The following is a 22,370-nucleotide window of genomic DNA, read 5'->3' as shown; positions in this document are numbered from 1 at the left end:
CAGATAGCATATTCAAAAGCAGAGACTAAGGTCCTTTGCTGATTAAGGTCTGTCTAGTCAAGGCTATGGTTTTTCCAGTGGTCATGTATGGATGTGAGAGTTGGACTGTGAAGAAGGCTGAGCACCCAAGAATTGGTGCTTTTGAACTGTGGTGTTGGAGAAGACTCTTGAGAGTCCCTTGGACTGCAAGGAGATCCAACCTGTCCATTTTGAAGGGGATCAGCCCTGGGATTTCTTTGGAAGGAATGATGCTAAAGCTGAAACTCCAGTACTTTGGCCACCTCATGTGAATAGTTGACTCATTAAAAGGACTTTGATGCTGGGAGGGACTGGGGGCAGGAGGAGAAGGGGACGACCGAGGATGAGATGGCTGGATGGCATTATGGACCCGATGGACGTGAGTCTGAGTGAACTCCGGGAGTTGATGATGGACATGGAGGCCTAGCTTGCTGAGATTCATGGGGTCGCAAAGAGTTGGACATGACTGAGTGATTGAACTGAACTGACTGATTATTTATTTCTTTCATACAAATTGAGAGTTCTTCTATATCAGTTATATCTTTAAAGAAACGATAATGTAGTGAATAGTCTCCAACCTATCACTGGAATGCCCTTCAAAAGTATATTTCAAATCAGTTATTTGAACTCAAAACACATTTTCCGTAAGTGGGGAAATGTTAAAATTGGTAGTCAGGAAACAAATTATGTTTTAAAATATGTAGTGAATATATTTAAAGTATTTCACGCATAATATAGCTAAAATGTACCTTTGCTATGAAAAACAGAAATGTTTTGTCTGTCACTTCTAGAGGTGACAAATCAAGGTCCTCACTGATTTAGTTTACGTTTAACAGATATCCTCCTGGCTTATGGAGAAACACCTTTTCACTAAGATCTCGTATGTCCTTCCCTCTGCGTATGTGTGTAGAGAGTCAGGGAGCTCTCTGGTTTCTCTGATATGAACGCTAATTTGTCAGATCAGGACTCCAACCCTTATCATCTTATTTAACTTTAATTACTTTCATAAAATCTTTATCTTAAAATATAATCAAATTGTAGGGTGGGATTGTAGCATATAAATTTGGGGGGAACAAATCATTCATTCCGTAATAACAAAGACTAAGTAGTACCACTGAAACATAAACCTTTGTTATTGAAGTGACATCTATCTAGTTCCTACTCAGATACCATATCTCCTAGTGAAAGTCTTCTGAAGAAAAAAGTCAAACAAAACTTAGATTTAAAATGTAGAAAGATATAAATGAGTGATATCAAAATGGTATTATTTTTTTTTAATTGAGGAGAAAAATAGTAAGAGAAATAGGGGAGGGAGATAGTAATGAAAGCATTGTAAATCTCTTACCAACATAATTGTATTGGATTCACCCTCTTCACTGGTTGATGATTTTAGTTCCATGGTTGGATCTCTCATTGGGCCAATGAAACTTTAAAGAAACAAGATGTTGGTTTATCACAAAAGCACAGTAAATAACCTAAATATTTATCAACATGGATGCTTAAAATTGTTATTATAAGTATTACAGCCATACACACACACACACACACACACAGAAGAAAAGCAGTATATCAATCTAATGGGAATATTGTTTTGTAGACATTAAAAATAATTTTAAATAGATTTACAAACAGAAAATATGAGAAAGTGGTAAGGGATAGTAGGTTATTATGACCTCTGTTTATAATCATCTCACTTTTTTATGCATGTGGTAAAGCATGACCTATCTTACCTGAAATCATGTATTTCAATAATTTAGACCTTTTTAAAATTTATAGACATGGTTAAAGTTTTGAAATAGATATAGACATAGATAAATAGATAAATTTAACAAGAAATGTGTTTGATTGTTGGTTTCACCCAGAATATAAACAAGTTGATGGTTTGGAGTAAGAGAAGGGGGTGGTAAGGATTTAAAGAGTTTCTTTTGGAGAAGAAAGGAGAGATTAATGGGCACAGAGGTCTTTTTCTTGACTTATGCCATGGAAATCTAAAGCTTCAAACAGAGACAGCACAGAGGTGACTGGATTGAAAATATATTTTCAAATATTTTGAAGGAGTAGGTAAAGAGGATGGCCATATAAAGTAAGATGTCAAGATGGAGACTTAAGAGTATGTATTATCTAAATCGAGGTAGCAGGAGAGAGTAAACAAAGTATCTATAGTTTTTAAAAAAGAGAAAACATACCCATACATCCTCAGGTGAAACATTTTGCTTATTGAGAGAGTGAAAAGTGAAGCAGTCAAGTAAAAATTCCTTTTTCTCCTACCACTCATTCCTTTCACTATTTTGAAAACATTAGAACCTTAACAAGTAAATATGGAAAAGACAAAGGATGAAAGAGAACAGAATCTAACGACCCTATTTCTCTTAACTAGATAACAGCTTGTTATAGGTTGTAGTCAACAGAAAAAAGAAGAGAGAAATATTTTCTTGGACTAAAGATTGGAGACCCAGTTGTATGTTTTTATTGCTTTATGCCAGTGTTTTATTTTCCTTTTTCATTCAGGTGTAATTTACATAAAATGTAGAAATCTTAAGTAGTTTATTTAATGAATCAATGAGTCCTGGAAATAATATAAATCTGTGTAATCACCATGCAAAATATAATATAAACCACTTTTATTACCCCATAAAATTCCCTGATGTCATTTTAAGATTAATTTCTTCTACCTGTTCCCAGAAGCAACCACAGTCTCTGTTTAACTCAGCATCTGGCTTCTTTTGATCAACATAATATTTGGGGAGTTAATCCATACTTGTCTGGGTATAAGTACCTATTCCTGTTGGTAGTTAAACATATAACAATATGTTTGAATATAAAACAGCATACTTTCTTCTGCTTATTAATATTTGCATTGTTTAAAATTTGCATCTACTCTTAAGAGTTAAATACATTCCTATATAAGTCATTATATGATTTCTGTTTATGAGCAGAGAATTTTTTTATCATCAAGTCACATATATTAAGCTTATTTGGTGGGTCATCAATACTTGGTATATCCTCAAGCCACGTATACTTCCTTGGTGGCTCAGACAATAAAGAATCAACCTACAGTGCAGGAGACATGGCTTTCATCCCTGGGTGGGGAAGATGCCCTGGAGAAGGAAATGGCAACCCACTCCAGTATTCTTGCCTGGAGAATTCCATCGACAAAGGTGCCTAGAAGGCTATAGTCTATGGGGTCACAAAGAATCAGAAAAGACTGAGCAATTAACACTTTCACTTTCACATACATTAAGGATTTCTTTATGTTAAAATTTTTCTTTTGTCTTTATTTTTACTTCACTCAAAATTAAAAAATTATTGCTATTTTTTCTAGAAGCTTATATGTACAGATAATCTCAAATTAATATCTGTGCATATACTGAATTAAATTCATCCATTCCAGGCCATTTTAGTTCACTGATTCCTAAAATATTGGTATTTACTCTTGCCATCTCCTGTTTGACCACTTCCAATTTGCCTTGATTCATGGGACTAACATTCCAGGTTCCTAGGCATTACAATAGAATGGGAAAGACTAGGGATCTCTTCAATAAAATTAGAGATAGCAAGGGAACATTTCCTGCAAAGATGGGCACAATAAAGACAGAAATGGTATGGACCTAACAAAAGCAGAATGTATTAAGAAGAAGTGGCAAGAATACATAGAAGAACTATACAGAAAAGATCTTCACGACCCAGATAATCACGATGGTTGATCACTCACCTAGAGCCAGACATCCTGGAATGTGAAGTTGAGAGGGCCTTAGGAAGCATCACTATGGACAGAGCTAGTGGAGGTGATGGAATTCTAGTTGAGCTCTTTCACATCCTAAAAGATGATGCTCTGAAAATGCTATACTCGGTATCCCAGCAAATTTGGAAAACTCAGCAGTGGGCACAAGACTGGAAAAGGTTAGTTTTCATTCCAATCCCAAACAAAGGCAATGCCAAAGAATGCTCAAACTACTGCACAATTGCACTCATCTCACATGCTAGCAAAGTAATGCTCAAAATTTTCTAAGCCAGGCTTCAGCAATATGTGAACTGTGAAATTCCAGATGTTCAAGCTGGTTTTAGAAAAGGCAGAGGAACCAGAGATCAAATTTCCAACATCCGTTGGATCATTGAAAAAGCAAGAGAGTTCCAGGAAAACATCTACTTCTGCCTTAATGATTACAGCAAAGCCTTTGACTGTGTGGATCACCCCAAACTGTGGGAAATTCTGAAACATATGGGAATACCAGACCACCTGACCTGCCTCTTGAGAAACCTATTTTCAGGTCAGGAAGCAACAGTTAGAACTGGACATGGAACAACAGACGGGTTCCAAATAGGAAAAGGAAGTAGGTCAAGGCTGCATATTGTCAGCCTGCTTATTTAACTTATATGCAGAGTACATCATGAGAAAAGCTGGGCTGGATGACACACAAGATGGAATCAAGACTGCCAGGAGAAATATCAATAACTTCACATATGCAGGTTACACCACCCTTATGGCAGAAAGTGAAGAACTAAAAATGAAAGTGAAAGAGGAGAGTGAAAAAGTTGGCTTAAAGTTCAACAATCAGAAAACTAAAATCATGGCATCTGGGCCCATTACTTCATGGCACATAGATGAGGAAACAGTGGGAGGCCTTATTTTTGGGGGCTCCAAAATCACTGCAGATGATGACTGCACCCATTAAATTAAAAGACACTTGCTCCATGGAAGAAAAGCTATGACCAACCTAGATAGCATATTCAAAAGTAGAGACATTACTTTGCCAACAAAGGTCTGTCTAGTCAAGGCTATGGTTTTTCCAGTAGTCGTCTATGGATGTGAGTGTTGTCCTATAAAGAAAGCTGAGTGCCGAAGAATTGATGCTTTTGAACAGTGGTGTTGGCGAAGACTCTTGTGTCCCTTGGTCTAAAAGGAGATCCAACCAGTCCATCCAAAAGGAAATAAGTCCTAAATTCCTTTTCTGTATTGGAAGGACTGATGCTGAAGCTCAAACTCCAATACTTTGGCCACCTAATGCGGAGAGCTGACTCATTGGAAAAGACCCTGATGCTGGGAAAGATTGAGGGCAGGAGGAGAAGGGCACAACAGAGGATAAGATGGATGGATGGCATCATCAACTCGATGGACATGGGTTTGGGTGGACTCTGGGAATTGGTGATGGACAGGGAGGCCTGGTGTCCTGCGGTTCATGGGGTTGCAAAGAGTCGGACATGACTGAGTGACTGAACTGAACTGAGGAGGCCTGGTGTGCTGAAGTTCATGGGATCACAAAGAGTTGGACATGACTGAGCAGCTTAACTGAACTGAAGTGTGCATACTAAGCTAGACCTTGAGGTTTATTTTAATTGATCTGTTATTTAGGGTTTTTTTTCCTGAAAATTTTTTATTTTAATTTTTATTTTTACTTCATTTTACTTTACAATACTTTATTGGTTTTGCCATACATTATGAATCCACCACGGGTGTACATGCGTTCCCAAACATGAACCCCTCTCCCATCTCCCTCCCCATAACATCTCTCTGAGAATGACATTGAAACATGTATACTATCATGTTATTTAGTTTTTAGCACCATTGTTGAAATGATTTTTATATCTATTTTGAATTGATGCAGTTCCTTCATCATAAAAAATTGATTCTGTATGTATTTCTGAATTCTTTGTACAAGCCCAGTTATCTACTTTATCTTGGTTATTGTGGTGTTTTAAACTTTGAAATAAAGCATACAATTTTCCTATTTGAAAAGATTGTTTTGTCTATTATGAATCCTTTTATTTTCATATAAATTTTAAATCTATCCTTTGAATATTTCTGTACACATTCTGCTGCAGTTGTATTGTGTTACAATATATTTATTAACTGATTTGTAGGAAATTGGCATTTCAAAGTATTGAAAATATTCTTAGTCATTCAAATTTCAAATATATCTTTTGCAGAATTCCCTTTTTTGAAAAATAAAATAATTCTTATGTTTGACCATTTGATACTCTCCCACAGATCTCAGATGTCGTTCGCAATATTTTTTCCACTGTTTCATTTGTTCATTTCAATATAGATAATTTTTGTTGACCTATCAGGTTTTATTGATCAATTTCAAGAGTTCACTGAAACTGCATTTTGCTTTCTCCAGGTCTCTATTTAGTATATTGAATGGATTCTTTATTGGTGATATTGCATTTAGTTTGTTTAGAATTTACATGTTTTAAAAAATACTTTCTGTATTCTATAATTCTTCATCATTACAACATATAGTTTCTGACTTTTTTTTTTTACTGTTTTGTTTAAGGTGTTTATCAGTTTTATGATGTTTCTGTTACTTTCAACATATCGACCGACTAGCTTCATTCTGTGAAGTTATCAATTTATTGGCTGTTAGCTTTAAATCCACTCTTAATTGCCCTGCTGACAATATGAGAGTTAGAATCTATAAATGTTTCTCTTTTGCTATATGGCATGAAGGTTGGGCAAGCATATTCAACACACAGTGGTGCTCATCTACCATCAGTTTCACTGTTCTACCACAAGTACCTTTCCACTAAGTGCTTCTCATTAACTTAGCAGCAAACAGAAGGGCAACTTCCTGGGGAGTTCCATTGACATTTCAGCATGCATTTTTTTCCTGCTTCTTCGTGTGGTTCAGTTCAGTTCAGTTCAGTCGCTCAGTCGTGTCCAACTCTTTGGGACACCATGAACCACAGCACACCAGGCCTCCCTATCCATCACCATCTCCCGGAGGTTACCCAAACTCATCTCCATTGAGTCGGTGATACCATCTAACCGTCTCATCCTCTGTCATCCCATTCTCCTCCTGCCCTCAATATTTCCCAGCATCAGGGTCTTTGCAAATGAGTCAGCTCTTTCCATCAGGTGCCCAAAGTATTGGAGTTTCAGCTTCAACATCAGCCCTTCCAATGAACACCCAGGACTGATCTCCTTAGGATGGACTAGTTGGGTCTCCTTGCAGTCCAAGGGACTCTCAAGAGTCTTTTCCAACACCACAGTTCAAAAGCATCAATTCTTCGGTGCTCAGCTTTCTTTATAGTCCAACGCTCACATCCATACATGAGCCTTGACTAGGTGGACCTTTGTTGGCAAAGTAATGTCTCTGCTTTCTATTATGCTGTCTAGGTTGGTCATAACTTTCCTTCCAAGGAGTAAACGTCTATTAATTTCATGGCTACAATCACTATCTACAGTGATTTTGGAGCCAAAAAAACAGCCACTGTTTCCACTCTTTCCTCATCTGTTTGCCATGAAGTGATGGGACTGGATGCCATGATGTTAGTTTTCTGAATGTTGAGCTTTAAGCCAACTTTTTCACTCTCCTCTTTCACTTTCATCCAGAGGCTCTTTAGTTCTTCTTCACTTTCTGCCATAAGGGTGATGTCATCTGCATAACTGAGGTTATTGATATTTTTCCAGGCAATCTTGATTCCAGCTTGTGCTTTTTCCACCCCAGCATTTCTAATGATGTACTCTGAATATAAGTTGAATAAACAGGGTGACAATATACAGCCTTGATGTACTCCTTTTCCTATTTGCAACCAGTCTGTTGTTCCATGTCCAGTTCTGTTTTTTCCTGACCTGCATACTGGTTTCTCAAGAGGCAGGTCAGGTGGTCTGGTATTCCCATCTCTTGAGGAATTTTCCAGCTTTTATTGTGATCCCTTCATGTGGTACTGTATGTGGTACCTTAATGAATTTTTCTACCCAGCCAGTGGCTACACACCTCCAGTGAAATCTGAATATAAGCCATGCACAAAGGAACTTCTTTCATAAAATTTCTTTCCTCTTGTTTTCTGCCTCAGCAAATTTGACTGTTAGTGGCTGATTCCTTTATCTGATGTTTCTTTATTCTTTAGCATTCTATTTACTCCCTACTAGTTAATCTGTTATTAGTTAAATGTTTATTATAAACTCTCTCTATTCAAATGTACTGTGTGGTTTCTGTCTCTCAGTTGGAGCCTGGTTGGTACAAATAATACTGCTGCAAGGAGATATACACACAGAGATGGGATTTGAAGATTGAAATGTTGTATCTTTGGGCTTTAAAACATTGCTAAGTTAGTTGCTAAGTGGACGAAGAATGTTAATAATGTAAGATATTCAGTGGCATCATAAGTGATCAAACTCTCATCAGTGTTTGTGATGAAATCCTAATTAGAGTGGGTAACTTGGGAGCCTAGTGGTTGTTAACCTACTGTTATGACATTAGTAATGTCCAGATCCTATGAGAACCAAATTGTTGTTATTATTCAGTTGCTAAGTCATGTCTGACTCTGTGACTGCAGCACACCAGGCTCCTCTGTCCTCCATTCTCTACCAGAATACTTAAATTCATGTCCGTTGAGTTGGTAATGCTATCTAACCATCTCATCCTCTGCTACCCCCTTCTCCTTTTGCCTTTAACCTTTCCCAGCATCAGGGTCTTTTCCAGTGAGTTGGCTCTTCATATCAGGTGGCCAATGTATTGGAGCTTCAGCTTCAGCGTCAGTCCTTTCAGTGAATACTCAGGGTTGACGTCCTTTGGGATTGACTGGTTTGATCTCCTTGCAGCAACCATAGTATCAGATTCTGTGTCCATTGCAGGACTTATAGGAACCAAGTGAAAAGCTCAGATCTCTTAATTCTCAGTTCAAGTCAGAGTATGAAGCATAAAGCAATTCTGAGAGAATTTACAGGTTTAATGCTATAGAAAAATCAAAGAAAATTTTAAGGAGAGAAATCAAAGACAAAAAATTTAGATATGCTGAGCTAACAGTGTTAGTTGAATTTAGTCTCACCAATTTTTTATGTTAAAGTTATGGCATAGATTGTATGCATGCTCAGTTGCTCAGTCATGTCTGACTCTTTGAGACCCATGGACTGTAGCCCAACCCCAGGCTCCATTGTCCATGGACTTCTTCAGGCAAGAATACTGGGATGGGTAGCCATTCTATTCTCCAGGCAGTCTTCCCAACCCAGGAATCGAACCTAGGTCTCCTGCATTGCAGGCAGATTCTTTACTGTCTGCGCCACCAGGGAAGTTACTAGGGATTCTGAATTTTGTGCATAACATTGTATACTGGAGGGACTCAAGTAGCTCATTATTTGGTTGACTGAAACTCGTACTCAGTGTGGTCTATTTTTAATAAGCTTGAGATACTGTAGCTCTAGCGTGGTATCATATGAAGGTGGGAATCCAAAGGCTTAGGTGTACGAGAATGTGGGAGTCATGATATATGACCTGTATACCCACTATGTCATTTACTGTAACCAGATATGTAGAAATGTAGAGAGTTACATTGATTGAAGGGAAAAAAAAATCCTTAGTTATTTACAGTTTTGCTAAGTCACTTCAGTCGTGTCCGACTCTGTGCGACCTCAGAGACAAGGCTCCCCTGTCCCTGGGATTCTCCAGGAAAGAACACTGGAGTGGGTTGCCATTTCCTTCTCCAATGCATGAAAGTGAAAAGTGAAAGTGAAGTCACTCAGTCGTGTCCGACTCGTAGCGACCCCATGGACTGCAGCCTACCAAGGCTCCTCCGCCCATGGGATTTGCCAGGCAAGAGTACTGGAGTGGGTTGCCATTGCCTTCTTTAAGAGTCTTTTAACACTGACTCCATATACATTGTTTCACATTTATTATATACTGTTTATAATAAAGAGTACTTTTCATAGATTTTTGGGTAGCACTTTGCATTGTGACTTTCTTTAGACATATTCTCTACATTTCCTACATTTATTATGTATATTTCTTTGGCAGCTACATAGATACACTACCTGACTTTTGCTGTTTACAACTATATAAGCGCTTAGTTGTTGGAATTAAGATATATCAATTTCAGTTATAAAGTATTAAATGCAGTAATTACTTTGGACTTCACAATTAACTACAAAAAAGTAAGTTCAAAACCAAATATGTTGAGACGGTGGTCCCATGGTGGCGGAAGAATAGGACAGGGAGATCACTTTCTCCCTTACAGAGTCATCAAAAGATCAGTTTGAATGCTGAGCAACTTCCACAAAACAACTTCTGAATGCTGGCGGAGGACAGCAGGCATCCAGAAAGAAATCCCATTCTCTTCGAAAAAAGGTAGGACAGGATATGAAAGACAAAAAGAGAAACAAAGAGTTAGGGACAGTGACCCATCCTGCGAAGGGACTCATGAAGAAGTTTCCAAACAGTAGGAGACCCTCTCATAGCTGGGTCTTTGGGGAGTTTTGGAATCTCAGAGGGCAACATAACTGGGAGGGAAAGAAAAAAAACAGAATATGCTCCTAACCACAACTGCCAGTGGACAAGTAGCCCAGACCCTTGCATCTGCCATCAGCGAGTAGGGGCTGATTAAAGAGGAGTGGGTGGCATCATCAGTTCTCAGGGTAAGGACCAGGCATGAATGCCTTGAGGACAATCTGAGGGAGCTAATGTGAGATAGCAACCCAAACTGTGGGATCACCAGAGAGAGAGGGGAAAAAAAGAGAACTTTCCAGCAAAAGGCTCTAATATACAGCCTGACCCACTCACAGAACAAAGGATTGAGCAAATACCAAAAGAGAGCTAGCTGGCTATGTACAGGCCCCTCACCCAGCTGGAGGCAGAGAGACAGGTGTGCAACAGCCAGAGCCAGAAGGCAAGGGGCTGCTCCAATCAAGGCCCCAGAGACTGACATCCTTCACCAAACTGAGAGCAGACTCCCAGTTGCTAACCATGTCTTCCTGGGATCCTGGATGGTTGACATCTGCCAGGAGGGCCACTGCCTGAGATCAGCTTCCCAGAGGAGACACACGGCACACCTGAGATGGTGCTCCCTTGGCGCACCCAGAAACCAAGCAGCCCCAATGGGGAAGTGATTAAAACACATGGCCCACATGGGACAGTGTGCTCCCCAAGCACCTGGTCGCCTGAGCAGCTTGGACCTGGGAAGGGCACAAAACACATGCCCAACCTAGTCTGTGCCCTTGCAGAGTAACCGAAAGCTGAACCTGAGTGGCTTAGACCTAGAAAGTACATGAAACATGGGGCCTACTTTGGACAGTGCCCTGCAGAGCACCCCAGAGCCTGAGCAGTGTAGAGCCAGAAAGCACACACTCCTATGAGCTGGGACAAACCTAGTCTGGTCCATACACTGTGAGCACTCCCCACGTATGCCAGCGATATTTGTTAGCAGTGTTCCTCACTTCCCACAACACAGCTGAACAAGTAAGCCTAAATAAGTGATCACCTTCGCTCTCTGTGTCAGGGCAGAAATTAGACACTGAAGAGATTTGCAAACAGAGGAAGCCAAAATAAACGAAAAAAGAGGGAACCGCTCTGGAAGTGACAGGTCAACAGATTAAAACCCTTTAGTTAACATTGACTAAGCATTGGAGGGGGCCTACTTGAGAACAAGTACAAGCTGGAACAAGGAAATATGTGAAACTGAACTGACCCCACACTGTCCACAACAGCTCCAGAGAAATTCCTAGATATATTTTTTACTATGATCACTTTGTAAAAATTTATTTATTTATTTATTTGTTTTTTTTTTTAAACTAAGTTCTTTATTACTCTTTTAAATTCCATTTTTATAACCTACTGCTGCTGCTGCTGCTAAGTTGCTTCAGTCGTGTCCAACTCTGTGCGACCCCATAGATGGCAGCCCACCAGGCTCCACTGTCCCTGGGATTCTCCAGGCAAGAACACTGGAGTGGGTTGCCATTTCCTTCTCTAATGCGTGAAAGTGAAAAGTGAAAAGGAAGTCGCTCAGCCGTGTCTGACCCACAGCGACCCCATGGACTGCAGCCCACCAGCCTCCTCCGTCCATGGGATTTTCCAGGCAAGAGTACTGGAGTGGGGTGCCATTGCCTTTTCCGTTTATAACCTACTGTTACCTTGCAAAAAAAGACTCTATTTTTAAAGCAAATTTCATATATATATATTTATAAATGTTGTGATTGATTTTGTGTGTTTTTTTAATATTGTATTTTTGAGAGTCTAGCCTCTACTCTAGATTTTTAATCTTTGCTTTTTGGTATTTGTTATCAATTTTGTACCTTTAAGAGTCTAATAATCAGTATCCATTTTCACTTAAGGGTGTGATTACTGGCTTGATTGCTCTCTCCCTTTTTGACTCTCCCTTTTCTCTCCCAGGTCACCTCTATCTCCTCCCTCCCACTTCTCTTCTCTGCTTAGCTCTGTGAACCTCTCTGGGTGTTCTGGGCTGTGGAGAACACTTAGAGAACTGAGTCCTGACTAGACTGGTCTTTCCCCTTTTGACTCTCCCTCTTCTCCTCCTGGTCACCTCTATCTGTCTCCTCCCTCTTCTCTTCTCCATGTAACTCTGTGAACCTCTCTGGGTGTCCCTTGATGTGGAGAATTGTTTCACCATTAACCCAGTTGTTTTATCATCTGTACTGTATGGATGGAGAAGTCTAGAGGCTACTGTAAGAATAAGACTGAAAGTCAGAGGCAGGCTTAACTCCAAAACTTGAGAACATCAGAGAACTCCTGATTCCAGGGAACATTAATAGACAAGAGTTCATCCAAAAGCCTCCATACCTACATGGAAACCGAGCTCCACCCAAGAGCTAGCAATTTCCAGAACAAGACATACCATACTAATTCTCCAGCAAAGTAGGAACACAATCCTGAGCATTAAAAGAGTTTGAGTAGGATGGGTGTTAGCTCTTCTCTAAACTTTTGGTAGAATTCACCTGTGAAGCCATCTGGACCTGGGCTTTGTTTGTTGGAAAATTTTTGATTACAGTTTCAATTTCCATGCTTGTGATGGGTCTGCTAAGATTTTCTATTTCTCCCTGATTCAGTTTTGGAAGGTTATACTTTTCTAAGAATTCATCCATTTCTTCCAAGTTGTCCATTTACACAATGGAATATTACTCAGCTATTAAAAAGAACACATTTGAATCATTTCTATGAGATGGATGAAACTGAAGCCTATTATACAGAGTGAAGTAAGTCACAAAGAAAAACACCAATACAGTATATTAACACATATATATGGAATTTAGAAAGATAGTTATGATGACCGTATATGCAAGACAGCAAAAGAGACACAGACATAAAGAACAGATTTTTGGATTCTGTGGGAGAAGGCAAGGGTAGGATGATTTGAGAGAATAGCATTGAAATGTATATTACCATATGTGAAATAGATGACCATTCCAAGTTCAATACATGAAACAGAGGTCAAAGCTGGTGCAATGGGACAACCCAGAGGGATGGGATGGGGAGGAAGATGGGAGGGGGTTTCAGGATAGGGTACACATGTACACCCATGGCTGATTCATGTCAATGTATGGCAAAAACCACCACAATATTGTAAAGTAATTAGCCTCCAATTAAAATAATTCAAAAAAATAACAAAAAATATTTTATAACCTCTCATCATGCTGCCTTTTTATAGGATGCCTTTCTTTGTTATGGGATTTTTTGATAACAGGAATGAATATGTGAACACAAACAATCTCTGATATGTAATAAAAATTTATGTTAGCTTTATAGAAAAAAAAAGTTTGAAATCGTTCTCAAACAGTATTGTATGACTTGAAATTTTCTATTTTCATAAAAAACTCCTCAAGACCTGAAGTGTACTCTAAATTAATTCAGTAAAGTGACCAAATACCCCTCATTTTAATGGACTGTATCAGCCTCCTGGGAATTTTCACTGGAACATTAACTTGTCCCTTTATAGCTCTGTTCTCAAATAGCAGTTCTTGTCCTCTTTCAAAAAGTCAGCAATTGTGGAAGCATTTTCTTATTAGGAGTTTTGTGGATTTTTGTGGAGACAAATTTTGTCGAATTTGGTGGAGACAATATTTTTTAAAGCCACATTCATTCTTTTAGAGTATTTAAAGATAGAACAGAAATAGTTTTAGAGCAGTTGTTACAAATGATACTCCCATTAGTAGATATTTAATTATTTTAAATAGCTGCTTCCCTTGTAATTAATGTTTTACAAATATTGATTGAATATCTGATATTTATTTGGAGTGCTAAATGCTGGCATTATACAGACAGATTAAAGTAAATGTCCTGAAAATACAAAGAAACAAATTTAAATACATTGTGAATAAAGAAATATAGAATATTTTCAGCTGAATCACAATGAAGGGGAAGAAAACTAATTGAGAAGTGAAAAGTGTCACAGGAGTATTTAAAGAAATATCTGAACTGCATCATCTGAAAGTGAAAGTGAAGTCGCTCAGTCGTGTCCAACTCTTTGCAACCCCATGGACTGTAGCCTACCAGGCTCCTCTCTCCATGGGATTCTTCAGGCAAGAGTACTGGAGTGGGTTGCAATTTCCTTCTCCAGGAGATCTTCCCGACCCAGGGATTGAACCCTGGTCTCCTGCATTCCAGGCAGACACTTTAACCTCTGAGCCACCAGGGACTCATCTGAAAAGTGAGAGGAAATCATGAAGTGTGTAAAGAGAAAACTATATTCTGGAGAAAAGATCAATATGTAAAATATCAAAGAGACTAAAATATCAGTGTAAAAATCTGGGCAAAATTCAGAAATAGTGTCATTTTGGAGAAGGGAAAACAGGACACACAATTAAATAAGATTTTATTTACTAAGGGAAGATAACAGAATGTTCAGCTCTAAATAACAGAAAATCCTAATTCAAATTTGCTTTGAAAACAGTACTCTTATTGTACTACATAAAAGATATTCAGTTACAGAATAAAAATATGTCTTCAAGCATCAGTGTCATTATCAGGAAGTTTGGCACATCACTTCCAGGCATAGAACAGAGTATAGCGATCAGTTCAGTTCAGTCGGTAAGTTGTGTCTAACTCTTTGCGACCCCATGGACTGCAGCACATCAGGCTTCCCTGTCCATCACAAACTCCCTGAGCCTACTCAAACTCATGTCTATCGCATTGGTGATGCCATCCAACAATCTCATCCCCTTCTCCTCCTGCCTTCAATCTTTCTCAGCATCAGGCAGGGTCTTTTCCAGTGAGTCAGATCTTCACATCATGTGTCCAAAGAATTGAAGTTTCAACTTGAGCACTAGTACTTCCAGTGAATAATCAGGACTGATTTCCTTTAGGATTGACTGGTTTGATCTCCTTGCAGTCCAAGGGACTCTCAAGAGTCTTCTACAACACCACAGCTGAAAAGCATCAATTCTTTGATGCTTAGCTTTCTTCATAGTCCAACCCTCACATCCATACTTGACTACTGGAAAAACCATAACTTTGACTAGACGGACCTTTGTTGGCAAAATAATGTCTTTGCCTCTAGGTTGGTCATAACTTTACTTCCAAGGAGTAAGTGTCTTTTAATTTCTTGGCTGTATGCACCATCTGCAGTGATTTGGGAGCCCAGAAAAATAAAATCAGCCACTGTTTCCACTGTTTCTCCATCTACCTTCCATGAAATGATGGGACTGGATGCCATGATCTTCATTTTCTGAATGTTGAGCTTTAAGCCAACTTTTTCACTCTCTTTCACTTTCATCCAGAGGCTCTTTAGTTCTTCTTCACTTTCTGCCATAAGGGTGGTGTCATCTGCATATCTGAGGTTATTGATATTTCTCCCAGCAATCTTGATTCCAGCTGTGCTTCCTCCAGCCCAGCGTTTCTCATGATGTACTTTGCATATAAGTTAAATAAGCAGGGTGACAATATACAGCCTTGATGTACTCCTTTTCCTATTTGGAACCAGTCTGTTGTTCCATGTCCAGTTCTATAATTTATAACCTGATGATTGTAGTTGATGATATTGTACTGTATAATTGAAACTTTTTATTTGAAGAGGCACCCCACTCCAGTACTCTTGCCTGGAAAATCCCATGGACGGAGAAGGCTGGTGGGCTGCAGTCCATGGGGTCACTAAGAGTCGACATGACTGAGCGACTTCACTTTCACTTTTCACTTTCATGCATTGGAGAAGGAAATGGCAACCCACTCCAGTGTTCTTGCCTGGAGAATCCCAGGGACGGGGGAGCCTGGTGGGCTGCCATCTATGGGCTCGCACAGAGTCAGACATGACTGAAGCGACTTAGCAGCAGCAGCAGCAGCAGCAGTGTTCTCACACAAGAAAAGGAAGCAAATATGTGAAGTGATAAATGTGTTTATTAACTTGGTGGTAGGAGTCCTTTCACAATGTGTATATAAATCATTATGTTGAACACTAAATATCTTGAAGTTTTACTTCTCATTTTTAACTCTAAAGCTGGAATAAAAGGATTTTACATTGTCAGTTTGTCATAGTCACTGTCAAGATAGTAAGACCCCATGGCATTACCTAAGGATTAACTCCTTTTAACAAAATAATATATACAGAAGCTTCAAAATGTACAGTTATTTTTTTTAAGTCCCTATAAAACATGTTATATTAAGTGTTAAAATGTTTGAGATTGGTAAAGATCAGAGCAAATGAATTTAAAACTCCAGCGGATAGTTTTGAACCAAAAGACAGTACTGAGAACATTAGACACACAAGGGACATTAGAAGACTACTTCTGGAGGGACAAATCAAAGGTAAAACTAAGACTAAAGAGACAAAACCATGCACCAATACAAAGTTTAAGGTTATAAAATAGCATGAGGATTAAAATAATTTCTGTTGAGCATATAAATAATACTGCTCAAGTTCAAATATTTTAAAAGTTCATTATTATCAACTTTTAAAAATATTTAGAACAGTCATGCTATGATAGTTTATGCATAGGTAGTCCTGAGTTGAAATATAATGATCTCTTGTGGTTACTGCCATTTATGTAATTCAGTCTGAATATTCACATAAACTAGGAACAGTCTATTCAGCCTCAATGATCTGTGAAAAGGACATGTAAAGCACGGGGAAAGGACTTGAACCAGATGGCCTGGTTAACAATAGAACATTTTACAAATTGTCAAAAAAAAAATAAAAACAAGAGGTAGGAAACCACAGCCTTCACAAGAACATTTCCCCTGACCTGATGGAAGCAGAGATAACTACTGCGCTGCATTTCTAACAAACATAATCATTGTGTTCACCATAAGAAACAATTGTTCCTAGCCATGTGGAACCAAAATTAATTTCTAAATTATGAACCGACAGATTGCAATAAGCTTCCCTATCATTTAGCAGTAGAAAGACCTAGTTAATTGAGTTTATTGTTATAATGTTTAGGGAAAGTGTTTAAGGAATATAATTTTTTCATTTTATAATGGAATGGCAGGTTTCACTGATCATGGTTTTTCAAGAGTACAATAAAAACTTGGATGATAATGTCAGCATCATGGCGGCAGAAGACAATTTTCATTTTTTTAATCCTCTCAACAACAAAAATTCAGTATCCTTCCATGAACAAAAGTGCCTGTGAGGAAACCATACGATCACTTCCATATACCAAGGATCTAGGAGTCTTTTCTTCCCATGATAGTAATAGGTAGACAGATCTGGGTACTGGCTGTAGAAACTGTAGTCGTCTCTGAAACAGTTATGGGCCTTTTCAATTATAAACCAGGAGTCATTGGAAAACAACGTCTTAGATAATTACCCATGCTGAGGGAGGCTTTGAGGACGTCCAAGATTCCAAAAGGCGCCAGAAGCTTGGCCAAAATAAAATCTGAGTTTAGATGTATTGGGGTGGGTAAAAGAAAAAAAGCTGTATTTTACCCATATTATCCCTTGCAGAGGGCAGCATTGCTTAGGGCCATGAGAGATCCTTCTCTGTGATTTTTCTAAAAGAGAAAAGGAAGAGCATATGAGTGAACACCCACCTTCTCTAATTGTTTAGTGAAAATGAAGTGAAGTCACTCAGTCGTGTCCGACTCTTTGCGACCCTATGGACTATAGTCCACCAGGCTTCTCCGTCCATGGGATTCTCCAGGCAAGAATACTGGAATGGGTTGCCATTTCCTTCTAATTGTGTAAGATACTGCCAAAATGGCTCATTTCTCTCTTGATTCATCAAGAATGTTAAATAATGAGCTTTATGAGTGGAGATTAGGATAGGAAGAGGCTGGGAGTGCAGCAGATAATATTCAGAGAGGGTATTAAACATACTACTGTGTTGTGAACTCCATCAAAAGTCTGGCCACATACCAGTAGGAACACTTTATCTGCAGACCACCCCAAGTGGCCCACAGGCATCTCCAGTACTTCATGTCCTCATCCACATACACCTCCATCCTCTGACAAGCTGCATGTGTGTGCAGTAGACTGGGAAGTGGGAGCAGACTTTGACATATGGCTAGTAAGCACAAGCAGAAAACTGACCCAAATCTGTAAGCCAGGGAGTCACCATGGGCTTGAGCTTTAGTGCCCTCTTTAGGAACAAAAGAGCACTCAGCATGATGCATGGCAGGATCCAGAAAGGTCTTAAGAACTTGAGAATTCTGCCACAAGAAGTGAGGTGTGGAGCAGGTGTATGTATAGCAGGTCTGAGATAGCTTCAAAATCTCCATTTGGGGGAGTGGATGGTATCTGTCTTCTGAAGACACACAGTAAACACTGGAGGAGATAACTGCTACTTCAGATGTGAAGACAGCATCCCAAAACTAAAGGAGTATGAAAAAATTCAACATGATGCCATCAAAGGGTTATAATAATCTTCCAGTAACTAAACCAAAGACTTGTAGAGCTTCAGTTTACCCAATAAAGACTTCAAAACGGGTGTTTTAAGGAAAATCAATGAATCACAAAGAAACATAGAAAACAGTTCAACAAAGTCAGGAAAATAATAAATGAATAGAATGGGAAGTTTAAGAAAGACATAGAAATCATAGGTAAAGAACCAAACAGAAATTGTGGAGCCAAAGAATACAATGGAGAAGAAAGAAATAGACAACACTAAAATAATAGTGCGTGTATACTTAGTTGCTCAGTCATGTCCAATTTTTGTGATACCATGGACTGAAGCCCATCAGGCTCTTCTGCCCATTGGATTTTGTAGGCAAGAATGGTGGAGTGAGTTGCCATGCCTTCCTCCAGGGGATCTTCCTGACCCTGGGATGGAACCCTCATCTCTTGTGTCTCCTGCATTGCAGGCAGGTTCTTTACCACTAGTGGGAACTTCAGTATTGTGCTTTCAACAATGATAGATTAGGTAGATAGGAAATCAAGAAGGAAATGTTGGAAATAAGGTACACTCTAGACCAAATGGACCTAACAGATACCTACAGAAAATTCAGTCTGACAAAATACACATTCAGCAGCACAATGCACGTTCTTCCTGAGTGTGCTTGGAATAGTCTCCAGAATAAATTATAGGACAGTAGGTCACAAAACAACTCTAAGCAAATTTAAGAAGACTGAAATCATACCAAGTATCTTTACCAACAATGGTGTTGTAAAACTAGAAGGAAAAATTAGTGGAAGCCTGGAATATTTAAAATTACTTGGAAAGTAAACAACACACATCTGAATAGCAAATGGGTTAAACAAAACAAAAAAAAGAAAAAAATCTTAAAATGGAAATATACCTACACTTATGGGATGCTGAAAAAGCAGTTCTAACAAGTTTTATTGTGATAAATTCCTACATTAAAAAAAAAAAAAACTCAAGTAGCCTAAAACAGTGTATCTTTAAACCTCAAAGAACTAGAAAAAGAAAAATTCAAATTAAGCCCTAAATGACTAGAAAAGAGGAATAACCAAAATCAAGCAGAAGTCAATGAAATAGATATCAGAAAAGAACATTTCTGAAAAGATAAACAAAATTGACAAAAAAAAGGGAAGACAAAAAATGAAAGAGGAGACATTACAACTGATACCACAGAAATACAAAGGATTGTAGGAGTCTACTAAGAACAATTATATGCCAATGGTTTGGATAACCTAGAATAAATGGTAAGTTCCTAGAAACATAGAACATAGATTGACTCATAAAGGAGTAGGAAATTTGAATAGACCAATGACTAGTCAGGAGATTAATTATTAATCAATAATTAAAATTATCCTAACAAAGAAAAACTCAGAGCTAGATGATTCTCTGGTGATTCTACCAAATGATTAAAAAAAAAAAAAAAATGCCTGTCTTTCTCAAACTCTTCCAATGAGTTGAAGAGGATGGACCACTTCCTAATCTACTTTAATAGTCTAGAATTACCTTGACACCAGAGTTAGATAATGACACAATGAAAAATGAAATGGACTAATTCAGACAAGTATAGATATAAAAATTATCAACAAAATATTAACAAATAAATTCAAAAGTGCATTAAAATGATCATACACTATGATCAAGCAGGGTTTAACCCTGGCATTCAAGAATTGTTCAACAAACAAAAATTAGGTAATGTGACACAATACATTCCTAGAATAACAGATAAAATGTTGTGATTATCTCAGTAGATGCAGAGAAAGCATTTGACAAAATATTGTTTCATGATAAAAAATGATCATAAATTTTGTACAGAAGGAACATGTCTCAACATAATAAAGGCCACGTGTGACAAACCCACAGATAACATTGTAGTGTTGTAAGAAAGCTTTTCCTTATTCTATGTGGTATTGGAAGCCCTAGCCAGAGTAATTAGGTAAGAAAAATAAATAGAAATTATCCGTCAGAAATTAAGAAACAAAATTGTCTTTGTTTGTAGATGGAATGATCTTATATATATAAAATCCTAAAGGCTCCATTAATAAAAAAGTTAAAACTAATCAACATATTCATAAAGTTCCCAAATACAAAATCAGCCTACAATCTCTTGTGTATTGATACAATAATGAGTTATCTGAAAAATATGTAAATAAAACGATTCTATTTGCGGTAGCATCAAAAACAATAAAACACATAGGAATACATTTAACCAAGTAGGTAAAACAAGTATTCATTGAAAATTAAGATTTAATGAAAGAAATTGAGGAAGGCACAAATAAATTGAAAGATATTTCACATTTATGGATTGATAGAATTAATATTGCTAAACTGTTTGATATTGATAAATATTACCCAAAGCTGTCAATGGATTCCATGTGCAATCCCTGTGAAAATTGTAACTGCTTTTTTCAAAGAAATAGGAAAAATTATTCTGAAATTTGTATGGACCCATGAAAGTCTCTGAATAGCAAAAGCAATCTTAGAAAAAAAATAATAAAGAGCTAAAAGCAGCACACTTATGATTTCATACTCTACTACAAAACTGTACTCATTAAAACAGTATGGCCTATTATAAAAATTGACCAATAGAACAGACTTGAGAGCCCAGAAATATATGTTCCTATTTATGGTCAACTGTAACTTCACAAGGAAGCTAAGAACACTCAGTGGAAAAGGGTAGTCTCTTTAAAAAAAGTTGTGTTTGGAAAACAAGATAACCACATTTAGAAGAATGAAGTTGGACTTCTGTCTTATACCACTCACATAAATTAAGTCAAATTCAAGACTTAAACATAAGACCTGAAATTATGAAACTCCTCAGAGAAAACATAAGAAAATAGCTCATTGATATTGGTCTTGGCAAAGATTTTTGGATAAATTATTTGCAGTGTTTTTAAGCTTAAGTAGCAAACCCAAAAAAGAAAAAGTGTAACTATATCAAACTAAAAAGTGTTTGTACGGCAAATGAAAGAAAGCAACAAAATGAAAGTTGACTGAAGAATGGAAGAAAATATTTGCAAATTGTACATTTGATAAGAGCTTAACATTCAAAATGTATTTTTTTAAAACCTCACTCAATTCACTAACAGAAAAATATAAACAGCCCAGTTTTAAAAATGTCCATTTTTTCAAGTAAGACATGTAAATGGTCAACAGGTGCTTGAAAAGATGCTTAACATTAGCAATCATTGAAGAAATGTAAATCAAAACCACAAAACCTCAAAACTGTGATGTTGTCTATTACCCAGAAGACAAGAGATAACAAATACTGGCAAGGATGTCGAAGGTTAAACTATGCACTATTGTGGAGATGTAAATTGATATAGCTACTATGGAAAACAGTATGGGGTTTCCTTAAAAACTAAAAACAAAACTATCATATCCTTTACCAAACTCACTTTGAGTATATACCTAAGGGAAATGAGAAATATATTTCTTTCAGCCAAGAAATTAAAAGATGCTTATTCCTTGGAAGGAAATTATGACCAAACTAGATAGCATATTAAAAAGCAGAGACATTACTTTACCAACAAAGGTCCATCCAGTCAAGGCCATGTTTTTTCCAGTGGTCATGTATGGATGTGAGTGTTGGACTGTGAAGAAACCTGAGCACCGAAGAATTGATGCTTTTGAACTGTGGTGTTGGAGAAGACTCTTGAGAATCCCTTGGATTGCAAGGAGATACAACCAGTCCATCGTAAAGGAGATCAGTCCTGCGTGTTCATTGGAAGGACTGATGTTGAAGCTGAAACTCTAGTACTTTGGCCATCTCATGCGAAGAGTTGACTCATTGGAAAAGACTCTGATGCTGGGAGGGATTGGGAGCAAGAGGAGAATG

Source organism: Budorcas taxicolor, chromosome 7 (genome assembly GCF_023091745.1).
Source record: "Budorcas taxicolor isolate Tak-1 chromosome 7, Takin1.1, whole genome shotgun sequence".
NCBI lineage: Eukaryota > Metazoa > Chordata > Mammalia > Artiodactyla > Bovidae > Budorcas > Budorcas taxicolor.
The sequence above is the reverse complement of the archived record's forward strand: the minus strand, read 5'-3'. Positions refer to the sequence as shown.